Here is a 10,017-nt window from a genome sequence, read left to right as displayed (position 1 = left end):
TCTTTAGCCAAAATTGCTAATTTGTTATCCTTACCAAGCCACACAATGCCACCAACCAATCTTCTTGTGATGGGATGTTTGTATCTTTCCATCTCTGTAAATAAAGCAGCTTGGCAGCTGTAATCATGTACTGGAAGATTATTCCATCATTCCCAATCAGAAAAGTTCTGATTTCAGCTGGAATTTAAATTTCAAAATGTTCTCCATCCAACAAAGTATCTGAGGCCCCTTCTACATCCTATATCCCAGGATCTCATCCCAGATTATCTGATTTAAACTGGATTATATGTGTCTCCACTACCAGTAAAATCTCTGGGATAAAGAGATAATCTGGGATCAGATCCTGGGATATAGGGGCAGTGTGGAAGAGGCCTGAGTCCAAAAGTTTGAGCCTCCCTTTGGAAAGATTAGCATAGCAGGTTTCCTGTGCCTGTAATCTGTACCCTATAGAGCTGTATAGAGCACCATACATCTCTATAGAGCTTGATTTCTAAATTATTTCATATAGGATTGTGTTGTCCCATTTTTGAGTCCGGGGAATATAGCTCTAAGGACCCTTCTAGACAGGATCTACTGTATATCCCACGATATACTCTCTCGTCCATAGAGCCATCATAAGTAGAAGTGCATTATGTTGTAAATAAGGCCCCTTCCACGTAGCTGCATAAAATCCCACATTATCTGCTTTCAACTGGGTTATCTGAGTCCACATTGCCATATAACTAGGTTATATGGCAATGTGGACTCAGATAACCCACTTCAAAGCAGATATTATGGATTATCTGCCTTGATATTCTGGGGCCCCTTCTGGGGGGTCGTGAGGGGTTTTCAGAGGGGTCGCCAAAGACCATCAGAAAACATATATTTCTGCTGGTCTTAGGAACCCCTTTGGCAAAGAAGACTTTCCTTATTCGAAACGGCCGCGGATCCTCCCACCAAAAGCCCTCCTTCACTCTGATTGGCAGGCCTCTCAGGTGGCCTCTCAGCCAAGGGGAGGACTGTTTCTGAGACTCCAAGCAGGAAGGGGAGAGCAGGCGTGCTTGGCACATCAGAGCATGGTGGGCATGAGAGAGCAAGGGAAAGCATGTGAGGTTGGAGGGAGGCATACACCAGTATGGGGGTTCTGTGTGAGAAGTTTGGCACAATTCTGTAGTTGGTGGAGTTCGGAATGCTCTTTGATTGTAGGTTAACTATAAATCCCAACTACAACTCCCAAATGACAAAAATACACACCCCACAACCCCAACAGTATTCAAATTTGGGCGTATTGGGTATATGTGCCAAATTTGGTCCAGTGAATGAAAATCCATCCTGCATATCAGATATTTACATTACAGTTCAACACAGTAGCAAAATTACAGTTATGAAGTAGCAAAGAAAATAATTTTAAGTTTGGGGGTCACCACAACATAAGGAACTTGTAGTAAGGGGTCGCGGCATGAGGAAGGTTGAGAAACACTGTACTAGAGAGCCATGGAAGAACCCCATCTTGGTGGGATGGGAGAATCTTGGTGGGATGGGATGGGGGAAGGGGAAGGAGGAGGAGGAGGAAGAAAGAAGAGGAGGAACATGGAAGGAGAAATGAAGAGAAGGAAGGAGGAGGAGGAAGGAGGAGGAAGAAGGAGAGGAAGGAGGAGGAGGAGGAGGAGAGGAGGGAGGAGGAGCTTCCAGATAAGCTGGGGGTAGGGTGGGGGAATCTCGGGTGCCAAGTCCCGCCTGGAGTTTGCTTCATTCCACGAGTGGCAGTGGAGGAGGAGGAGGAGCCAGAGGGCCTGCCTTGCAGCCCTGGCGGCTCCAGCTGCGGCGCGGCGGGGGAGAGGACCTTCTCTGCTGCAGCTCCCTCTTCCTCCTCCTCCTCCTCTTCCACGATGCCTCCTTCCACGAGACGGCAACTGCGCCGGGCTCCTCCTGCCCCTTAGGGTGAGTAACTTCCAGTGGGAGAGGGAAATGAAATAATGGCCGGGTCTGGGGCGCCTTTTCCTACCCCGGTGCCCCCCCCCCCCCTTATCCTCCTCCTCTTCTCGCAGCCTCTTGTTTTGGGACCCAGGCGCTTCCTTTTAAGGCTCCCTCCGGGCACTGCGGCGGTGCGCATTTCCCGGCTGCTCTCTCCGACTTGCCTGCCTGCCTGCCTTCCTTCCTTTTCTTCCTTCCTTTTCTTCGTTTTTGGTCTGCCGCCACCTCCGTTGGCAACCTCTGCCTGCAGGCTGCTGTGACATCTACCTATAGAGCATCATCACCAACTCCATCATCCCCTGCTCTTCCTTCAGGCGTTGGGTTTCCCATTCATTCTCCCGCTTCTCAAACATCAACAGAAGATGCTGCTGGTGTTGCTGGGAGGAATGATTCCCCACCCCACCGCATCATCTGAGGTGCATCCTTCTACACCAGGCATGGGCAAACTTGGGCCCTCCCTCCAGGTGTTTTGGACTCTCAACGCCCACAATTCCTAACAGGTCCAGTATAGACAATTGGAGCCTGACTCTCACATGTCTGAACGTACACAATGCATGGACTATCTGGGACGGGCATGACTAAACTTGGGCCCTCCAGGTGTTTTGGACTCCAACTCCCACAATTCCTAACAGCCTCAGGCCCTTTCCTTTCCCCCCACAGCTGCTTTCCCCCCATTTCCTAACAGTCTCCGGCCCTTTCTTTTTCCCTCTCAGGCATGGGTAAACTTGGTCCCTCTAGGTCAGTGGTTCTTAACCTGGAGTCCCCAGATGTTTTTTGCCTACAACTCCCAGAAATCCCAGGATTTCTGGGAGTTAAAGGCCAAAAACATCTGGGGACCCCAGGTTGAGAACCACTGACCTAGATGATTTGGACACCAACTCCCACAATTCCTAACAGCCTCAGGCCCTTTCCTTTCCCCTCTCAGCCGCTTTCCCCCCATTTCCTAACAGTCTCCGGCCCATTCCTTTTCCCTCTCAGGCATGGGTAAGCTTGGGCCCTCCAGGTGTTTTGGACTCCAACTCCCATGATTCCTAACAGCCTCAGGCCCCTTCCTTTCCCTCCTCAGCCGCTTTCCCTCCATTTCCTAATAGTCTCAGGCCCTTTCCTTTCCCCTCTCAGGCATGGGTAAATTTGGGCCCGCCAGGTGATTTGGACTCCAACTCCCACAATTCCTAACAGCCTCAGGCCCCTTCCTTTCCCCCCTCAGCGCTTTGACACTGCTCGAACTGCCAGAGCTCCTTGCTATGGAACCATGGGAGTTGTAGTTTTGCAATGTCTCCAGCCTCCTCTGCCAGAGAGTCCAAAGATTCCACAGCTTCCAGTCAGAGTAGTTAAAGTGGTGCTGACATACATTAATTCTATAATGTAAATGTATAGAGTTTCTTAGGCAAGGGGGACTATATTATAAACCGCTGTGAGTCGCCCTTGGGCTTGAGATACAGCGGTATACAAGAATAGTAAATAAATAAATAAATAAATAAGTATATCCCAAGTCTTCCTTGCCTAGGAAACCCTATAAAATATCATGGGGTTGCCACAAGTCCCTGAGCGACCTGAAGCTACATACACTTGGATTTGTTTTTAATCGTGTCAGAAGCGAATTGAGTATATACTGTAAGTCACTTCTGGTGTGAGAGAATTTGCCATCTGCATGGATGTTGCCCAGGGGACACCTGGATGTGTTGCCATCCTGTGGGTGGCTTCTCTCATGTCTCCGCACAAGAAGCTGGAGCTGACAGATGGGAGCTCATCCCACTCCCCAGATTTGAACCGCTGACCTTCAGGTCAACAGTTCAGCCTGGACAAGGGTTTAACCCATTGCACCACCGCAGCTCCATACTCATACATTTGGTTTCAAACCACATTAATTCTACAGTGCAGAAGCACCTTGGGAAGTGGCCCAACTAACCCGTCCGAATGCATCTCCTCCTATGAACCAGCTAGGACATTAAGATCATGTGGGGAGGCCCTGCTCTCGGTCCTGCCTGCATCACAAGTATGTCTGGCAGGGATGAGAAACAGGGCTTTCTCAGTGGTGGCCTCTTCGCTGTGGAACGCCCTTCCTACAGATATTAGATGGCCCCCTCCTTGTTAGCATTTAGGAGGAAAGTGAAGACCTGGTTGTCCGAACAGGCATTTGAACAGGCAGTGTAATGAATATAGGAATATGGAACAACTGGATGATGAGACTGGATCTTGATTCTAACTATGAGATGCTAATGAGATCTTTTATTGATGTATAATTGATTATTATTATCCTACTGTTTTAATTATTTTTGACTGTTTTGTGATGTTTTGAGCATTGAATTTTGCTACTGTTAACCGCTTTGAGTCACCTGAGGGCTGAGAAAAGCGGTATGTAAATATAGTAAATAAATAAGTGGGCACAGAGTCACATAATCCTCCAATAATTAAGAATTGCCTGCAGGGCCAGGAGGAGGGCACACCAATTATAACTTGTTTCTGAATATTAGGTGTCCCGCTTCTGCACACATTATTCTTTTCCTTTATGATAGGTTATTTTATTGATGATCAGAAATTAAAGCAGTGGTTCCCCAAAGTTTGAAAATTTTTGAAAGAAGCTCACTTCAGGCCTGTTTTCTCAGACCAGTGCATTGTATTCAGAGATGGAAGTGAGGCCTTTTCTGCACAGCTGAATAAAATCCAACATTTTCTGCTTTGAACTGGAATGCATGGCAGTGTGGACTCAGATAACCCAGTTCAAAGCAGATATTGTGGATTATCTGCCTTAATATTCTGGGTTCTATGGCTGTGGTAAGGCCACTTGCTCCTTGTGTCGATCCCCTGATTTGTGGCTAAACTAGTGGGCCAATTTTTATTTCTCACACTGTGAATTGCCTCTTAGTCTCTCCCCCCCCCCCCCCCCAAGTGTCCTTCAGTGCCTATCTGTTGTAGGTTTGAGTCATTTGTATTCTAAACTTCCAGGCCCCAGGGATGAATTGTAAGTGATAGCCTCTGACCAAACTATCTGTCTTTATATATTGCTTAATTGGTACCTGCAAGGATATGCATGTTGTTTACATCCTCCTTCCCTTGTGTGAAAGCTTGCGTTTTCAAGGGCAGCACAACAGGATCAGAAATCAAGAGTGTATAACACAAGTAGATGCATCACAAATATATGCTAGGCCTTTCTTCCCCATTTTAGTGAACACTTAGAAGCATCTTGTGAATTATTATGCTGAACCGAGAGGGTCTCACTCTCACTCAAGTTTACAAGTTCCAAGAAAATCATCTGGGCAAAAATCATCTGATTTTTGGATATGTTCAAATTTATTTATTTATTTATTTATTTATTTACAACATTTATATCCTGCCCTTCTCACCCCGAAGAGGAGTCAGGGCGGCTTACATAAGTGGCATTATATTCCATGCCCAAACAACAATTAAAAGCAATTAGACAACAATTTAAACAACATATGTAAACATTAGATGACTATTGTGCATAGATCCAAAGCCAGATAATCAAATATTCATCAATCCAGGGTCAATTCCAACTGTATTGCACAGAAAATTGTGCTGGGCCAAATGCTTCCTCCCAAAGCCAAGTTTTCACTTGTTTGGGAAATGACAAGAAGGAAGAGGCCGATTGAATCCCACTAGGGAGGGAGCTCCACAGCCAAGGAGCCACCACTGAGAAGGCCCTGTCTCTTGTCCCCACCAGTCACACCTGCAAAGGTGATGGGACCAAGAGCAGGGCCTCCCCAGAAGATCTTAACCTCCGTGATGGTTCATAGAGGGAGATGTGTTCAGACAGATTGTGAGCTTGTGTTGAGTGGCTATGGAATAGACTGCAAGTGTATGTGAGAGAGTACAGTCTGTAAGAAACTGCTGACTGGGTAGCATAAATGTTTGGTGATGTTGGAAGAAGTAGGAAAAGAGGAAGACCACATTGTAGGTGGATGGACTCATTACAGAAACTGCAGCCCTGAGTGTGCAAGACTTGAGCATGACTATTAAGAGCAGGTGGTCTTTCAGATCTCTCATTCATAGGGTTGTTATAAGTAGCATAAATGTGAGTATAACTTATAGATATAATGAAAATTGACTTTTTTGGTACTGACATATCAGAATCTAAAGATTAGAAAAGTTACCAGTAGGATTATCAAGTCAACTTTGCTTTATAATAGAATAATTCAGACAGACTATAGGTTATTATGTGACTGGCAAAGAAAAGAACAAAGTTAAACATTAGAAAGATGTCTTAAACCCGTCCCACTGCACATCCCAGATTTTACGGGAAAGTGTGTTGTCGAAGGCTTTCTGTTGCTGTGAGCTTTCGGGGCTGTATGGCCATGCTCCAGAAGCATTCTTTTCTGACATTTCGCCCACATCTATGACAGGCATCCTCAGAGGTTGAGGGGTCTGTTGGAAACTAGGCAAATGAGCTTTATATATTTGTGGAATGTCTAGTGAGAGAAAGAGGCAAGTGTGAATATTGCAATTGGCCATGTTGATTAGCATTTAATGGCCTTGCAGCTTCAAAGCCTGGCTGATTGAAAGTTTTTCCAAGGTCTTTAGCCTTCTCTGTTGAAGAGTGCTGGTGCCTCACCAAACTACTGATTCTAGGACTCCACAGCATTTAGCCATGATAGTTAAAGTGGTGCCAAACTACATTGGTTGTACAGTCTAGATGCACCTTGAGCCTCTAAGGAAAGGACACTTCACAACTGGAGTTTTGTTGCAAGAAGTCTCCACTGTCTACATATAGTGTGTAGCAGCCTTTTTGGAACAAAGCAGGTATTGGTCCAGTCTGGAGGGGAGACTACCTGCACATGTTGTTGTGGGAAGGGATGTAACTTGGTGCTAGAACACATCCCCCTTCCCAAGAGAATTCTCCACAATCTCCAGTCATGACTTTCTGAAACCCTGGAGAACTTCAGCCAGTCAATGTGAACTGTACTAAGTGAGCTACATCAGTGGTTTAAGAGCAAAGTCTAGGTTTCTGAAAGTGCATCCCAATACAAATACAATGGGCCTACTATAACCACAGTTGAATCAAAACACCATCAAAATACTATTAGATACATTGAGGGACAAATGGGTTGCATGCCCTGTATATTTGCTGTATCAAATAACAATGGGGACCCAATTGGTTGTGCCCCAATTTTCAACTGTACTGACCTCTCAAAACAAAACTGGAAGTAGAGTGAAGTCCACGCTTGGCCCTAAAACCAGTTAAGGAGAAGTTATACCACCTCTTCTGGAAGCTCCCAGGACTGACAGTTCTCATTTTTAATCCAAATTGTTTATAGCAGGAAGCCTCAAGATTGAAAGAACGGATCAAGTGCTTCAGAAAAAAGCCTAGAGTAACTGTCATTCACCTGCTTTGTCATGACCCACCTATGATTGATCAAGCCCCCCCCCCCCCCCCAGGCCCTTTTCTTCCTATGTTCTTTGGGTGGAGAAGTCCCTATCCTAGTGAATACTAGAAATGACTTTTGCCCAAAATGTGGCTCTATGATACTTTCCATTCCTAAGGTCATCTGTATCATCCTGTATCAATCCTGCAACCCGCCTGTGTTACAAATGCTTCTCAGCATGGCATTATCAAATTTCACCCATGCTCTGCACCTGCCCTCCACAAGGACACTGCTGAAATACTGGATAAAACAGGATCCCTGATAAAAAAATTTCCCCAGTTACTCTGACCCTTTCTACTTAAAAGTTGTGTTTTTGGAGATGAAGATTAACATGCCCATCAAACAAATGGTTCCGTTTTCTTAGTATTTTGTTTACCTCTATTAGCCTTGGGAAATATCCCAATCAAAGCCTGATTTGTTGTTGTTGTTGTTGTGTGTTCTCAAATCATTTCCGACTTATGGTGACCTGAAAGCAACCTTGATGGCCATACGTTCTTAATCCTGGCATCTGGTATGGTGTTTCCGATTAAAGAGACTGTGTTTAAAGATCTATTCAGTAGCTACTGTGTTCATATCATATTTCTGTAAGTGTCCTAAAATATTTTGCACTAGATGCAATCAGAACATCTTTAGTTCCATGGGCTTGGATTTATTTTTATTTTTTTTCTAATGTTCTTGGCATGGTGCCCAATTTTGATGGATGTCTGAGTTCTTTCTAGCTTTTCCTTCTTGTTGTCATGACTCAGGTATTTTTGTGCCCCTCTGACTTTTGGTGGTCCTACAATAAGGGTTCCCTGCTAAGATACATTCAGGAGCAGGATGCTACTATCTTTCTCTAATGTTGGGAGACTATGACTTACCGTATCTAGAGCTTGAATTGCAAGGATTTGAGGAAAGATTCAAAACCGAGTCCCTATCGACACTTGACCATTTAATGCAGTTGGAAGTTAGGAAGGAACACTCAAAGGTGTTTTTGCAAGTTCTTTTTACCGCAATATAGACAACAGTGCCTGATATCCATTAATGGCCTTCTATCCAAGTACTAACAAGGGCTTACCCTTCTTAGCTGCCAATATCAGATTAAAATTTGGCACCTTTAAGGTATTTTGATATTTTTCACAGTATATTCATGTAAATATCAAGTCCTGTCCCCTTTTTAAAGCTTAATTTCTTTACTTTTTCCCATACCAGTTTCCAAAATGCATGGTATTGGATTGCTGTCAGTATTGCAGTCCAGCTAAAGATATGTCAGAAAACAAATGTGAGGGGAAAATTGATGACTTGCAGGTTGACTCAGCATCCAATCCCAGCAGTAGTAATTCCTCTGTAAATATGCTTTAATCCTCCATTTGTATTGCTGGAAAAATAGAGTTGACAAACCTGTGTTTGTTGGATAACAAGTAGTTCTATATGCCCTAAGACAGTGGTTTCCAAACTTATTTTTGACCAGGGACTGCTTTGTCCAGGGATCACTCTCCAACACTAGTAGCAAAAGGGTTACAAAACAGTTTTTGATCAACTTTAGATTCAATCTGGTTATTTGGGGTGCTGATTCAGAAAATTGCATTGGATAGACCACATCAGCTCAAGTTTCTGATAGAGAACATATACCATCCAGTAGTTGCCATGTGCTCACCCACAGAAAACCACATTGAATAATCTAGAGCTGATGTGGTAGTTGTAATCTTTCGTGGTAGTCAGCCTCTCCCCTCCTGACATTCCCATTGCTTTGGCACTATAAGAGGCAGAGGTGGCCCTAGGTAATTTTCAATGGTAAGCAAACAGTATTTTGGTGCCGCCCCCCCAACCAATCACTGATATATATTTTCTGTTCGTCGTAGGAGTTCTGTGTGCCATATTTGGTTCAATTCCATCATTGGTGGAGTTCAGAATGCTCTTTGATTGTAAGTGAACTATACATCCCAGTAACTAAAACTCGTATATGTCAAGGTCTATTTTCCCCCAAGAGCGCGTCAAAAGCGCCCCTGGGCAAAATCAACTATACTGCAAATGCTTACTTTGCATAATGGGTTGAGCCGCCCCTGATAAGAGAGTTTCGCGAGACCAGTCACTCTTGTTGCTGCATGGTTTCAAGGCAAAGGTGTAGTAATGGTGAGGCCATGGAACATATTTTCGTTCTTGGGGACCACTAGTGGTCCACAGACCACAGGTTGGGAACCACTGCCCTAAGAAAAGGAATTGTTATACTTCTGAGATTTAGTGCCAAAAATTATCACTCATCATTGAATGCTAAAGAGAGTTCATTAAAATGGAAGTGTTTTTATATATACTAGCATTTTGTTTATTGATGCAAGTCAGCCTTCCTCATCCTGCATTGTGTTGGTGGTAAAAATCCTATCATCCTTGACAGCACTATCACTGAATGAAGAGGACCAGGGCCCAGAAGGTTAATAAAGCACTTTCTTTTCTGCAATGGAAGATGGAGTGCATTTCTGAGAAAGAGAAATGTTGATTAGTTTTCTTGGTGTCATCCTAGAATTGCACAGTATGGATAGGTGGAGGAACAGATGCAATCCAAATCCTGTGTTTTACAGCCATGCCAAAGGAAGATACAGTAGTGCATAATCTTTTATTTGACTGTCTCAATTGTTTAGGAATTTAACTTCTGAAAGTATGGCTTTAGATTATGGATCTGCAGTATCTTTTCTCTCACAATTTTTCC

At 44.2% G+C, this 10,017-nt stretch overlaps 1 protein-coding gene across 1 annotated transcript in view; it reads left to right on the top strand.

Moving 5' to 3' along the window:
* Window positions 1-1,703: 1,703 nt before the first annotated feature.
* LNX2 (ligand of numb-protein X 2) overlaps window positions 1,704-10,017 on the top strand; it is a 101,236-nt gene continuing 92,922 nt past the window's right edge. The window contains exon 1 of the mRNA XM_060770891.2: window positions 1,704-1,920. The gene's annotated coding sequence lies outside the window, so the exon portion shown is untranslated. The remainder of the gene's footprint in view (window positions 1,921-10,017) is intronic.

This window comes from Anolis sagrei, chromosome 3 (genome assembly GCF_037176765.1).
Source record: "Anolis sagrei isolate rAnoSag1 chromosome 3, rAnoSag1.mat, whole genome shotgun sequence".
NCBI lineage: Eukaryota > Metazoa > Chordata > Lepidosauria > Squamata > Dactyloidae > Anolis > Anolis sagrei.
This window is presented reverse-complemented; position numbering and strand designations above follow the sequence as displayed.